Here is a 13,523-nt window from a genome sequence, read left to right as displayed (position 1 = left end):
GAATGTATACTGCTGGCCTTGCCAGCTGAATGCAAACTGTTTCTGGTGGTCCTTACTAACAGCTATTAAGAAAAAAGCATTTGCCAGATCAATAGCTGAGTACCAGGTACCAGGGGATGTGTTGATTTACTCAAGCAATGATACCACATTTGGAACAGCAGCTGCAATTGGAGTCACCACCTGGTTAAGCTTATGATAATGCACTGTCATCTTCCAAGATCCATCTGTTTTCTGCACAGGCCAAATAGGAGAGTTGAATGGGGATGTAGTTGGAATCACCACCCCTGCATCTTTCAAGTTCTTAAGTGGCATTAATCTCTGCAGTCCCTCCAGGAATCTGGTATTGTTTCTTGTTCAGTATTTTGCTAGGCAGGGGAAGTACTAGTGGCTTCTACTTGGCCTTCCCTACCATAATAGCCCTCACTCCAGAAGTCAGGGAACCAATGTGAGGATTCTGCCAGTTGCTGAGTATGTTTATTCCAATTATGCATTCCAGAACTCAGGAAATAACCACTGAATGGGTCCAGGAACCCATTGGACCCACTGTCAGACAGACCTGAGCTAGAAACCCATCAATCACCTGACTTCCATAAGCCCCAACCCTGATTGGTGGTCCAGAGTGATGTTTTGGGTCTCCTGGAATTAATGTCACTTCTGAACCAGTGTCTAATAATCTCCAAATACCTGATCGTTTCCTTTTCCGCAATCCACAGTTACTCTGGTAAAAGTCTGTAGGTTCCCCTGGGGAAGGCTGGGACGAAGATTAACAGTATAAATTTTTGGCAGTGTAACAGGGTCCTTCCCCAGGGGTACCTGGCCTTCCCCTCATTCAAGGGGCTCTGGGTCTGTAAACTGTCTCAAGTCTGGGAATTGATTAAGGGGCCTTGATTTTCTTTTTTTTTTTTAAATTAAGGTCAACTATTGTTCACATGACTAGACTTCTTCTGCTTATACAGATCGAACAATTTAGTAGACTGCCCATCTATTTTACTTCTAGGTACTCCATGATCTACTAGCCAATGCCATAAGTCTCTGTGAGTCAGATTATTTTGACTGCTCCTTTGAGCCTGTTTTCTATTACAGTAGCCACACTCACCTTGTCTGACAATTAACTGCTGCCACATGGCTTCTGTCAACTTGGAATCCAATTATCCCCATTGTATTTAAGGATTCCACTTCAGTGACAGCAGTTCCTACAGTAATATCTGACCTGCAGAGAAGGGTGACTAGAGAGCTCTTCAGGGATGATGGAACTAGTCTCACAAGTTTATTCCTCACAGCCCTGGTATAAGCCCTGGACATTGCAGGGGTGTGTGGGCAGGTCTTCCATGATAAATCCACTCTAACATTCTAATCTCTCTAAGCCTTTGAATCCCCTCCTCTGTGTTATAACAGGGCATTTCTGGCATTTTGACCTCAGGTAATGTCGGCCACCTTTTGATCCATGTTTCAGCCAACCACCCAAACTGTTAACACCCTTTCTAACCTCTCAAGCTACAACATGGAATGCAGAATCTGCTTAGTGAGCCCGTATCAATAAATTCAGCCTGATCCGACTTTATATTCCTTCCACCATTACCCCACACCCTTAATATCCGTTCCCATACATAGTCCCCTGATTTCTGCATATATAAATTGGAAAATTCATACAGTTCTTTTGGGGTATAGTGTATTTTCTCATGGGTAACACTTTGTACCTCACCCTTCGGGGCCTGTTGGGACTTAGTTTGTTTATAGGTCTTGAAGAAAAGACTGCTGGTGGAGGTGGGTCATGAAAAGAATTAGAAGTATACCTCAAGTCATTTACCTCAGGACATTCTGTTGCAGTTTCATCTCTTGAAACAGGATTAATCCTTCCAGACAGAGGAGTGAGGGCTGCTTCCTCAGGGGAGGTGATTCTAGGTTTAGCAGGCACTGAAGGGTTAATCTCATTAGGTGAGGGTTGGATGGCAGGCTCCTTAGGACAGACTGGGGGTCAGGAAGTTGTTTCCTCAAAGCAGGCTGGAGGTTGGATAGCTTTCTCCTCAGGGCAGAGTGGAGGTGGGGTGGCTGTTTCCTCAGGGCAGACCATTACAAGGATATCTAACAAAGGCTCATCCAAATCCAGGGTTCCAGTGTCCTCAGTGCCATTATTATCAACCCATATGTCCCCATCCCAAGTTTCAGGATCCCATTCTTTTCCAATCAATGCCTTTACTTTAACAGCAGACACCCTGTGAGGTTGAGATTTTAGTTTATGTTGCAAATCTGCTAATCTCACAATGAGACCCTGGGTCTGGTTTTCAGAAATCTGAAGTCTGCAGCCACAGGAAATAAGATTTTCTTTCAGGGCACACGTAGAAACTTTTATATCTGTCATGTGTCACTTAAGTTTCAAATTTGAAATCTTTAGCTCATCCTTTTCTCTTATAATTTTATCCAGCATATCTAAGGGCAACCAACCAACCTCATTAAACCTCTTAACTCTGCAAAGCTCTGTTAAGGTGTCAAAAACACTTAGAGAGCCTTGCTTTGTACAAGAGTATGATTAGGCAAATCAAATGGTGATATTTTGTTTATCTCCATTGCCAACTTACTCCATGTCCTGTCAGTGACATCTTGATTATTGGAAATGGAGTCATTAGTGCCTCTGAATTTAATCAGAGTAGAAAACCAATTGTAAATGTGCATTTTAAGATTCTGTTTCTCAAGAAACTCTCCTGGTACCAAGCTGTATTACTTAGGGTTCTCTAGGGAAACAGAATCAACAAGAGTTATCTGTAAATATAAGATTTTATAAAAGTGTCTCACGCAACTATGGGGATGCATGAGTCCAGATTCCATAGGGCAGGCAGCAAAACTGACAACTCTGATGAAGTTATTCAAAGAACTCCTCAGACAGCAAACTGGCAACTCCAATGAAGATGTTCGATGAGCTCAGGAAATGCTTCACTGGCTAGCCAAAGAAAAAATGAAGGTCCTCTATCTTTCTCCCTTAAAAGTCTTCAGTGTATTGGATTAAATCCAGCTGATTGAATTCTCTCGTTGAGGAAGACACGTCCTTCATTGATGTAATCAGTCATAGCTGCAATCAGTTGACCGATGCTTTAATAAACCAGCCTTCAGTTTATTAACCAGCTACAGATATCCTTGCAAGGACAGTGCTTGCTTGACCAGATACCTGGACATCATCACCTGGCCAAGTTGACACATCAACCTAACCGTCAAAACCCTGCTTGTATTTTTCCATTTTTTTCAACATCTGTTCTTTTTTGTGTATGAATTCAAATGTCTTGTCTTCTAGTTCACTGCTCCTTTCTTCTGCCTGTTCAAATCTGTTGTATCCTTCCATTGTGTTTTTCATCTCCATGTGCTCTTCCTTCCCATAAGTTCTGCCATTTGTTTTTTTGAGTTTGCAAATTCTTCTTTATGGTCATCCAGTGTCTTCTTTATATCCTTCATCTTTTTTTGCCATATCTTCCCTCAGTTCATTGAATTGATTTAGGAGATTTGTTTGGACATCTTTAATGAGTTGTCTCAATGCCTGTATCTCAGTTGAACTATTAGTTTGTTCCTTTGGCTGGTCCATATTTTCGTGCTTCCTAGTATGGCTCATTACCTTAAGCTGTCTAGGCATCTGACTTTATTGATTAGTTTATACTGAAGCTCTTTTTCATTCTTTTACATAGGGTTTTCTTGTTGGTTGGTTTTGTTCTCTATCCTTTGGTGTTCAGTTCAGCTTATTCTAGACTTCTAACTTAGCTTCTACTTAATTGGTTAGGATTTTTCACCTCTTGTTTTTCTGTTTCTTGTCCTGCCTCTGTGTAACCTTTTGTGAGAGGGTCTCCTCAGATATGGTCAATCCCAATCAGGTTTTCCCAGTCCAGAGAGGCCCAGGTCTCAGGAGGAAGGTTTGGAGTTTCCCTGAGAATGAGACCCTCCTGTGAGGCCTTTAGACTCTATGCTTTTCCTATCCTGTCCAGCAAGTTGCACTTGTCAGCCCTCAGCTCCCCACCAGTGTAAAGAGGTGCGGTGCCTTGAGTTCTCTGCAGGCTTGGTCTCTGTCAGGGACATGGCTGACCAAAGCTGGTTTCTGAATTCTAGCCCCTGGGGTCTGAGTTCTTTGAAGGAGGGCTGCCAATTCATCAGGACCATGCCCCCCTTTTCTTGGGCGAGTTATGCCCTTTAGGGAATTGTCTCCCCCACTAGGTTCATTGCTCTGTCAGACCTATCTCGGTTGTCCAGAGGCCTGTTGCAAATATCTGAGATTTCCTGTAAAGAGCTAAAATTTCGCTGCAATCCCAGCTCTTCCACCTCTTCCGGACTTGTGTATGATGTGTGACTGGTCACTGGACACCCCAAAAATGCTGTTTCATACAGTTTCTGGCTATTTACCAGCTGCCCTAGGGGAGTGTCTAAATTCCATACCTCATCACTCTGCCATCTGGCCCCCTCCATTGTGTTTTTCATCTCTTCTAGTGTGCCTTTCATTCCCATAAGTTCTGCCATTTATTTTTTCAAGCTTATAAATTCTTCTTTATGTTCACCCAGTGTCTTCTTTATACCCTTCATCTCTTTTGCTACATTTTCCTTCAGCTTGTGGATTTGATTTAGAAGATTTGTTTGAACATCTTTAATTAGTTGTTTCAACTCCTGTATCTCATTGGGAGGGTTTGTTCCTTTGACTGGGCCATATCTTTGTTTTTCCTAATGTGACTTGTAATTTTTTGTTATCTAGGCATTTGGTTTTATTGTTTACCCCAATCAGATTTTCCCTGACCCTACAGGCCCAGGTCTCAGGAGGAGTGTGTAACTGTAATCAGTATCAAGTTTCCCTGAGGATGAGACCCAGCAGGTTGTCAGACTTCCCTGTGAGGCCTCTAGACTCGGTGCTTTTCCAATCCTGCCCAGCAGGTTGCGCTTGACAGCCCACAGCTCCTCACTGGTGTAAAGAGGTGCAGTGCCTTTTTCTGAGCAGACCCTGTCCTGGTCACGGTTGGAGGGTGTCAGATGCCAAGCTTAAGTTGTTTCTGTTTTGTTTTTGTTTTTTTCCCCCCCAGGCCCTGGGGTCTGAATTCTTTGGGGGAGGGCTGCCACTTGAGCTGGGCCCGGTCCCCCTTTTCTTAGGGAAGATATGCCCTTTAGAGAATTATCTCCTACAACTGACTTCTTCCTTTGTCTCTTTGACACTCTCTCTCTCTCTCTCTCTCTCTCTCTCTCTCTCTCTCTCTCTCTCGCTCTCTTTAACAAGAACATGGATCTTTATTTTGAGACAGGGACCAAGATATTGGCTTCTTGTTGTTATATGAGGTGCTCCTTATATGCTCTCAGAGTGTCCTGTACTTTTCATTGGTAGCACCTGCCACATGTTATGTGGAGTGGGTGGTCTCTCATCAGTCTCCCCAGACAGAATGCCCCAGTAGGGCAGGAATATTGCCTGTCTTGTTCACTGATGTCTCCCCAGCACCCACCACAGCCCGATTGACATGGGCTCTCAGGATATATTTGCTGAATGAATGAATGTCCAAATGAAGCAACTCAAAGGGAATTCCCTTTCCCTTCTGAGCCACCTGGGATGTCCTGCAGCTTCAGTATGAGGAGCACAGGGGAGAGGGGCACCTTAATTTATCCACAGAGAGAAGTGTTAGGAGGGGCTTTGGTTTCCTAGTCCTCCAATGGTTATAGATTGTCTACCGAGGGCTCAGCACAGAGTCAAGAAAGAAACACCCAGAGTATAATTGCAGTTAGGGCATTCAGTAGGTCAAAGAAGGGGACTCAAACATAGAGGACAAGGAATGGCTCAGTTACACATGGCTGCCTCCCCATTTGAGAGACACCATTCCTGCAACCTTCAGTAAAACTGTGCTTAGCCTGTGCACCATCTGGTATCACCACAGGAAACATGTACTTCCTCTTCACCCATCATCTTCAGGTGAATGATGCATGTTCCAGGGCCCTGCACTGCCCTGCCTTCCACCTCACTAGAATGCTGTTAACTGCATCTTAGATAGTTTCTTTTCTCATTTACAGGTCCAGGCATTCTGTAACTGTCTTCTGCATCCCTGTCTTGTGCCTCTCTTTCTCGGTTACATCAAGGTAACCTTTATTTTTCAGTCTCTTTCTTTTTGTCTATTCTCTCTCTTCTTTCTGCCCTATTTTAGAGGACTGTCTTCCTCTAAATAGTCTTGAATGCCATTAAAAACCTAATAGGCAATATGAATGATACCATTGCTGTGCTGCTATCTCCCAAAATTATTTCCCAAACCTCTCACTCCTGTCTTTTTCTTTCTGTCTGCAGTGCTTCCTTTAGTGTTTCCTGTAGAGCCGGTATCTTGTTCACAAACTCTGTCATTGTCTGTTTGTCTGAGAATATTTTAAGTTCTCCCTCATATTTGAAGGACAGTTTTGGTGGATATAGAATTCTTGATTGGTGGTTTTTCTTTTTCAGTATCTTAAGTATATCACCCCACTTCCTTCTTGCCTCCATGGTTTCTATTGAGAAATCCACACATAGTCTTATCAAGCTTCCTTTCTATGTGATGGATCACTTTTCTCTTGCTGCTTTCAGGATTCTCTCTTTATCTTTGATGTTTGATAATCTGATTATTAAGTGTCTTGGTGTAGGCCTATTCAGATTTATTCTGTTTGGGGTACGCTGTTCTTCTTGGATCCATAATTTTATGTCTTTCATAAGAGATGGAAAATTATCATTGATTATTTCCTCTATTATTGCTTCTGCCCCTTTTCCCTTCTCTTCTCCTTCTGGGACACCAATGACACGTACATTCCTGATTTTCATTTTGTCCTTAAGTTCCTGGAGATGTTGCGCATATTTTTCTATTCTTTTCTCTATCTGTTCTTTTGTATGTAGGCTCTCAGGTGCCTTGTTCTCCAGTTCCTGAGTGTTTTCTTCTGCCTCTTGAGATCTGTTGTTGTATGTTTCCATTATCTTTCATCTCTTGTGTTGTGCCTTTCATTTCCATAGATTCTGCCAGTTGTTTTTTCAAACTTTCAATTTCCACCTTATGTACTCCCAGTGTTTTCATTATATGGTTCATCTCTTTTGCCATATCTTTCCTAAACTTTTTGAATTGACTTAGTATTAGTTGTATAAATTCCTGTATCTCAGTTGAAGTGTAAGTTTGTTCCTTTGACTGGGCCATAACTTTGTTTTTCTTAATGTAGGTTATAGTTTTCAGTTGTCTAGGCATGGTTTCCTAGGTTACCCCAATCAGGTTTTCCCAGACCAAAACAGGCTCCAGTCCCAGAAAGAAGAACTATTCAATATCCAGTTTCCCTGAGGGTGTGTCTTAGAAAATTGGTACACCCTGTGAGGCCTCGGGCCACTGTGCTTTTCTGCTCAGCGGGTGGCGCCTGTCAGCCTGTAACTCCAGACTGGCATAAGGAGTGTGGCCAGTAGCTGTTTTCCCCCAGGCTCTAGGGTCTGGCTCTGAATGGAAGGTGTGTAGTAGAGCTGGGCTCCACCCCTTTCCTTTTAGGGAAGATAGACCCCCTAGGGAGAGGTCATTAGCATTTCAATGGTCTCTCTCTGCCTGTGGTAGCTCCACCCTTGTCTTGGTCAGAGCACTGGGAACTGAAAATGGCTGAGGCTTTCTCCACTGAGCCAAAACAGGGACAGAAAGCCCTCTTCAGGGCCAATCTGCAGCCACCCTCCAGCTTTCCAAGGTCATTCTTCACCCAAAGCCTCTGTTGTGGATTCGTATCAAGCAGTTCACGCTTGTTAGTTAAAACCCCAGCTGGAGCTCAGATGAACTGTATTCACTTGCTGGGAGAGAGCTGCTTTCTGGCACCACAAGGTTTTGCAGCTCGGGCTGTGGGGGGAGAGGGCTCCCAGCTTAGATCTACAGTTTTTACTTACAGATTTTATGCTGTGATCTCAGACATTCCTCCCAATTCAGGTTGGTGTATGATGAGTGGACTGTCACATTTGTCCTCCCGAAGTTATTCCGGATTATTTACTAGTTGTTCCTGGTTGTTTATTAGTTGTTCCAGGGGGACTAACTAGCTTCTACTCCTCTCTATGCCGCCATGTTAGATCTCCTTCTTTGACTCTATTAACCCCGCCCTTGCCTGGCAATTAAAAATGCCTTAGGCTTCCTCTAATGAGCTACTTAGAATGAGAGGAAGAAAAGAAAAAAAGAAATCCCTAGCTCCCCAGTTTCGCCAGTCAACTGGAGTTGGTACCCAGTTCTTTGTGTCCCTTTTCTTCAGACATAGCTGTTTTCCAGTATTCTGAGCTCAGGTGTCTCCAAAAGCCTCAGTTTTTATTTATCTACTATTATTTTTTTTTTCCATTAGTCCTGCCTCCTCTTCTCTGCCAGGAGAGACCTCAGGGTTTGTTTCCTGCTTGTTCCAGGTTTATCTGTGCTCATAGCTTGTATTTAGTAGTCCAGATTTGTTAATTAAAACCACAACTGGAGCTTGGTTGAGTTACTTTCCCTTGCTCCTTTTCCACAGGGAAGTGTTCCAACTCAGCCTGCCATGCTAGTGGGGGAGGGGTGCCAGCTCTGCAGTTTGGGGGGCTTTACTTACAGTTCTATGTTGCAATCTCAGCCATTCCATCCATTCTAGACTGGTGTACAATGTGTGTCTGGTCATGGATGTCCCCCAACAATTGTTCCAGACTATTTACTAGTTGTTCCTGGCTATTTACTAGTTGCTCTAGAGGACTAACTAAATTCCACACCTCCCTATGCTGCCATCTTGCCACACCTCCCTCCTCCCTTTTTAACTAAGTATTTAAGTAGCCCGTATCTTTACTGTGATATTCTTAGAAACACACTTAATGTCCTCCACTGAGTCAGTGGAAATGGCATATTTCAGACAAAGCACCCCGGAAGCCAAAGTATTCCATCGTCCTGTTAAATTGCATTTTGATTGTGTTGGTTTTCTCCATAGGGAAATATGAGGCTTCTGTGCTTGTCTGACAAGATCAAGAGAGCCCCAAAAGTAGGGTCACATCTCCTGTACCCCTGTCCCTCTATCTTGCCTATCTCCTTCCTGTTTGTTCCTTACAGTTATCCCTTCAGAGGGTAAGAATAAACTCACCATACATGTTCAGTACTGGCATCCCAGGCTGACAGACTTTGCATACTGCCAAGTCCATAAATGCCAACCTCCAGGACACTGCCAGCAGAGGGCACTGCTCCCCTTATGGTGAAAGCTTCTACCTGTACTTCACTACCGCAGCCTTCCCAACTAGCAAAGCCGGGGCTAGCCACAGGAATTTTCTTTTGCCCTGCTGAGCAGTTAGTGCCCCTCTTTGGCCTGAAAGCTGGAGCTGAGCCTTTTTGCTTCTGTCATAAAAGAATTCTGGCCAGTCGGACAGAGGAAGGATGTCTCACTCTCTTTTGCCACTAGGCGCCTTCGTTGGAAAGTTGTTGGTTAATGGGAAATGCGGAGGAGGGAGGCCAGGGACGTGGAACTCGCTCACCAGTATAAAAAATGAGCCTTCCGTGGAAAAGAGTTACACGTGTCCCCATTGGGGTTTCTGTCCCCACCTCCTTAAGTCGCCTGCGCCCCAGCCTCCATGACCCCGCGACTGCCGGTTGCTATACTGCGGCCTTTGCCCAGGGTTGGCGTCGGCTGGGCCGTTGCCAGGCAACGGGCAACTGCGCTACAGCCTCCCCCACGCCTCATCCCGCCCCCGCTGCTGCTCCTCATGTGGAGTTAATTGGTGTGCTTTTTTACCTTCAGACTGTACATTGGAAACGGAATGGGGAAGCAGTGTTCCGCGGTGCCCCAAACCGGTGCTTAATCTGTCTTGAACAGCCTGCTCGGCACAGAACGTACTCTGGGAGGGGCTGGCGTAATCCTCAGGGATCCTCACTGGAACAAATAGCAGTGCTGTTGATTTGAGTGTAAATCAGAACCTTAAAGAAGAGGAAATTTCAGTCAAATGTGGATAAGGACCGCGGAGAGAAGGGGTGAGAGATTTGGGGGCATGGGAACGGCAATCGTGGTAAAACAATCCTCTCAATGACCCCGGAATGTTACAGTCACAGCCTGGCTACTACTTAGATGGTCACAATGGGTGTTTTCCTGTTGTCATTGAAATTTAAATCAGCAACCACTTCCCACTAGGAGGTTCCCCGCCTTGGGAGAAAGATCTGGATCTCTCTCTTCCTCTTTCCTTCTCACCCTCTCTCTGTCCCTCTCTCTCTTCCCTCCCTTTCCTTCCTTTCCCTCCCATCATTTTTACCTCTTCCCTGCAGAGATATCTGGCCATGATTAACAGGTTCAAGTCCAGAGGTGTGGCAGTTGAGAAGGGTGAGGCTGGGACAGAAGTTCAAGTCAAAAACCTCCCTGAGAATTCAAATGGAGTCAAGAGGTTGTCCTGGAGGTTACACCTATGCAAGCTTAACCTAGCTGGTCATGCCAAATGACCACAGTATGATAAGCCCAAGTCAACAGTAGTCCCGAAAACCCTAAAGAATACCCAGATCCCTATCTGAGACTCTATAAAAGTTTCATTCAGTAAGTTAAAAAACAAAACAAAACAAAACAAAAACCCTCTTTAAACCCAAAAGGACAAATATTGTATGATCTCAATCATATGAAATAATTAGAATAAGCAAATTCATAGAGTCAGAAACTGGAACATAGGTTACCAGGGGCCTGAGTGGGAGTAGGGAATGGGGAGTTAATGTTTAACTGGCACAGAGTTTCTGTTTGGGGTAATGAAAAAGTTTTGGTAATGGATGGTGGTGACAGCATCGTGAGTGTGATTAACACCACTGAATTTATATTTGAATGTGGTTAAAAGGGGAAATTTTAGGATGTAAATACAAATTTTTAAAAAACAACATAGGACTGTACAAGATAAACAGTCAACCCTAATGTAAACTATGGGAGCACACATAATACTATAATTATAATTGTTTCATCAGTTGTAACAAAGTTACCACACTAATGCAAAGTGTTAATAATAGGGAAAACTCTGTGAGAGAGAGAGAGATGTATTTTCTCTCTGTATTTTCTACATGATTTTTTGGTAAACCTACAACTTCTCTAATAAAAAGCTTTGTGCAGGTATATACAAGAGAAATAAAAACTTATGTCCACACAAAAACTTAAACACCAATGTTCATAACAATATTATTCATTATTGTCAATATGTCCATCCACTGCTGGATGGATAAACCCAATGTGGTATATCCATCCGTGCAGTGAAATATTATTCAGCCATAAAAAGGAATGAAGTTCTGGTATGTGCTACAACATGAATGAACATTGAAAATATTATGCTGGTGAAAGAACCCAGATGCAAAAGATCACATATTGTATGATTCCATTTATATGAAATGTCCAGAATAAGCAAATTCATAGAAAGAGAAGGTAGATTAGTGGTTGCCAGGGTCTGGGTGTGGGGGAAAAGGGGAGTGGTTGCTAATGGGTATGGGGTTTCTTGTTCTTATTAGAGAAGTTGTAGGTTTACAGAACTCAGTTATCACACAGTTTTCCCTATTATTGACACTTTGCCCGTTAGAATTGATGAAACAGTATTATTATAATTATACTATTAACTATAGTCTATAGTTTACATTAGGGTACACAATTTGTGTTGTATAGTCCTATGGTTCTTTTTGTTTTTGTTTTTGTTTGAATTTTTATTCTAGTAACCTTATGTATACAGTGTGGGGTTTCTTTCTGGGGTGATGAAAATATGCAACTCTGAATATACTAAAAACCATTGCATTACACACTTTAAATGGGTGAATTGTGTGCTATGGGAATTATATCTCAACATAGATGTTAATTAAATTTTTTACAAGCTATCTTGAGAGCACTAACAGATCTATTTGTGAAACTATTTTAAATGGCCAAATAATTTATTCCAGGAAAAGGCCGAAAAAAGGGGGAGAAGATGGTCTCTGGGTGGTCCTAACTTTACAGCTGTGTTGAGGGTGTGCTCTCAGCCCAGCTGGTCGAGTGGCAGCAGTTCAGGTTCCACAGGGTAGCTAGAGGAATGCAAGGTAAGAGATTGGTATTTCTATTTTAACTAAAGTAATAACACATAGAGAGAATGGAATAGTTTCCCTTTTGTGGGAGTACATTTTTCCTAGTAGAATCAATTGTTATTTATCTATACAAATACCAATATGGTAAAAGAATGATGATCATGTAAAGCAGATCCACAAATCGGTGCTATTTGACTTTGGAATTCAGCCAGACACCCCCATGTGACCTACTCAGCACTCCTGACAACATCTCAGGCTGGTGTTGCAGTTCACAAAGAGCTCCATCTACTCAGTCCAAGGGCTCCTCCTTCCACACAGCCTATAGGACAGGTACTTTCAGTCTTGTGTCCCACAGAGGGAATTAGGACCTGGAGAATTACTAAATGAGTAAAAGGCTGAAATGAGACCAACCTGCTCTCCTGTGAGAAAACAGCCTAGTGGAGAACAGCAATTCATCCTGACTCTGCCTCTTACTAGCCATGAGGCCTGGATAAGTTATTTTCAACCTCCCTAGGCTTCAATTTCCTCACTTTAAAATCAAGATACTAATAGTACAGACCTTAAAAGGTTGTGGTTAATATGTGCAAAGTGTTTATAACTTTGCCTGCACTTAACAAACACAGGCTATCCATGTATTACCCATATCTTGTATCTCCATTAGGAAAGTGAGACTTGCTCAAGAACAGCCTACAACCTCCATTAAAGGAAATGTAAAGCTTTTAAAAGCTTGCTAATGATATGACTCATACACATCAACATTAACAACTTCTCCCCCATTAAAAGGACTGGTTCTCCTCCCTGTGACAATTCTAACTAGCTAAACTGCCTTAACCTAGTTATTTTCGTCAATTGTTGGAAATACCCTTCTTACAGCTGTACCTCTTGCTAGGCAATATATGGTTCCAGAAAACTTTCCATATGAGTATCAAACTAGAATTTCCTAGTTACTTACCTTATAGTTTCAGAAAGTCTTTCCTTCCACTGCAGAAAAAAGCAGAGGTTTCTAACCTCTGAGTTTAAGACTTTTTGATCCTATGCTTTTGTCAAATGTTTTACTTCACTCGGAAAGCTTGCAGCATGTCCTTCTGAAACACCAAGTTTCTTTTGACAGTTCAAATAACCCTTGTCTGGTCTAAGTGTATAATAAACAGTTGTTATTAGTACCTTGCTAGTTTAGATTTTGTCTTAAAGCAAGTCGCACCTCCCTCTGTGGCCTTTGTCACCCTGTCTCAGTCAGGCCTCTGTTACCATAGGAAATCTAATATTTTAATCTGTCTCTAGACCTTCAGCTACTCAGATTGCTATAATTGTTGCCTCCCACAATTTTTCTGCAGAGGGAGAAGATTTAATTTGCATTTTAAAATAATGTATGCAGTTTAGCTAGACTGAACAGCCACATGCCAGAGTTCCAGGCAAGGAAGGTGGGAGGGGTCAAATTAGGGTCTACCTTTAACTACAGTTCCTGGTTACCATATCTGTCCGTGATACACTCCTCTACATTACAGAGCAATCCAAAGTCTTTCAATAGTAGAAAGCTTGGAAGAGGCAGAAGAAGGATGAGAG

At 42.8% G+C, this 13,523-nt stretch overlaps 1 long non-coding RNA gene across 1 annotated transcript in view; it reads left to right on the top strand.

The window, feature by feature from the left end:
- The window catches only part of LOC119507568, a 136,019-nt gene that overhangs the window by 67,390 nt on the left and 55,106 nt on the right, over nucleotides 1–13,523 (top strand). The window lies entirely within an intron of this gene.

The sequence above is a fragment of the Choloepus didactylus genome, chromosome 13 (genome assembly GCF_015220235.1).
Source record: "Choloepus didactylus isolate mChoDid1 chromosome 13, mChoDid1.pri, whole genome shotgun sequence".
NCBI lineage: Eukaryota > Metazoa > Chordata > Mammalia > Pilosa > Megalonychidae > Choloepus > Choloepus didactylus.
Note: the sequence above shows the minus strand (reverse complement) of the source record. Positions and strands in the feature narration are given on the sequence as shown.